This window comes from Triticum dicoccoides, chromosome 5B (genome assembly GCF_002162155.2).
Source record: "Triticum dicoccoides isolate Atlit2015 ecotype Zavitan chromosome 5B, WEW_v2.0, whole genome shotgun sequence".
Taxonomy (NCBI): Eukaryota; Viridiplantae; Streptophyta; class Magnoliopsida; order Poales; family Poaceae; genus Triticum; species Triticum dicoccoides.
The window spans coordinates 603,674,130-603,676,009 of record NC_041389.1 but is presented as its reverse complement, the minus strand read 5'-3'; positions in this window follow the sequence as shown (position 1 = coordinate 603,676,009).

Here is a 1,880-nt window from a genome sequence, read left to right as displayed (position 1 = left end):
AGAGAGGGAAATGAGGGCGGATGTACACCGAGGGGCGGGGAAGGGGAGGACAAAGGCGGCCATCGCGAGCTTCCATGACAACGCAAACCCGGCCTAAATTTAGGCCGGAAATCGATCGCGGGCGGACGAAAAACAGACAACCATCCGTTTGCGTCGGTGCTTGAGCCATGATTTCTGTCAGTTTTGACCCAAACAAATGCGTGCGGACCAAATGGGTGGGCGCGTTGTAGTTAGCATTAGAGGGATGGTCGCGACGGTGGCCAGCAACGACAGTGGAGGGAGGTTGGAGGACGGGCGGGGCGACGAGGAGGTGTGTGGTAGTGCCAGCCGACCACGGGGTTGGAGGTAGGCGGATGAGGCAGGGTAGGCCGACGGATGCAGAGAAGGGTGGATCAGGTCGTGCTTAAGAGGAGGAAGACGGCGTGTGAGAGTTTGGATATTAGGAAAACTACTTACCTAATTATCTCCCCCGCCCTTTCATGGGGGCGGGCCCTTGCTCCCTCAATCTCCAATCAGAAATCACTATGTTACTGATTACGTTAATCCAGTAATTATCGTTACGTAGGTGTAGATTACTCCGTCTTCCGTGTGTGCTTGTGTGGTACTGTAACGCTGCCGCACCGCGATCTCACTCACTCTACAGTGTCTACACTATAACATCTTGACCCAGCAATATGCATTTCTACTAATTATCTCTGCTCCAGTCTTCTACTCATTTGTAGCATTCCCGTTTTTTTTCCCCTTCTCCTGTGGTACCGGTGGTGTTGCACTTTACGCTCCAGAATCTAGCAAATTATCAGGTCTGGCCGCGCGTCAGCGCGTGCATTTTGCCTGATCATAGCTTCCACTCGAACGTGTCTGTCTTAATTCTGGTGTCGAGAGTACTCTTACCTAGGCTCGCCTAGTCGCTTTCGTTCCCCAGCGGGGTGTAGCTAATGCCTCGATCTCCGGCCTCCGCTCTCCGGCGGCAACCAATCATGCTCCGCTCCAGCTCAGCGGCGCTCGCCGCTGCGCCGGCGACATCAACTGGGCCTCTTCTTTACGTGCGTGCTCAATCATGGAGCATGAGGACGCGCGCACGCGCACGCGGGGCTGCAGAGCCTGCTACCGCCGAGACAGCGGCGTCAGATAGATGGCTCGGGAGGGCACGGGCCCGTACCTACAGGCGCTCCACCACGAGCACCAACAGGATTACAGGAACACGGCGATGTTGTTGCCGCGCCTCCCTTGCCGCGGCCCTCCTCTCCTTCTCGCTCTGCTCTGTGTCCCTCGCCGTCGCTCTGCTCACTGACGACGAAGAAGAAGTTTAGAAAGGTTCAGAGAGAAGACAGTGGACACAAGGATTTTTCCGGCGCTCGTACGCCTTTTCCTTTCCTCGAGCACGAACTCGACAATGTCACAGAGCTACAGAGGGGAGCCAGGGTTTTATACCCGCGAGCACCGGCCTGCACGACCTCGCCCTGCACCAACTTGCCCACCCACTCCCCACGCCCTCCGCGCTCTGGCCGCGTCCACGCATCGCGCCCGAACGCGATCGCCACGGCCTGCCCGCGCGCCCGACGCGGTCTACCCCTCCTTATCGCTCGCTAACAACCCGGGCGTGGCCCCGCGCTCACACGCGCTGGCTCACACACACTCACACGCCCGCACGGACATGCCCGCGCACGCACACACGCACGCACCCGCTGCGAACCCGATGCGTCCAGCTCGTCAGACGCGCGCCCATACACGCGCCCGGCTTGCTCGATGCATCGGCCGCGGCTTATTGCCAACACACGCGCCCTAAGCCGCGGCTCAGAGCAGCCCGCCATCCTCGACGTCGCTGTCGACCAGCAGTGCACGCTCCGGCGCCGGCGCCTTCTTCCACTGCGGGCAGTCAC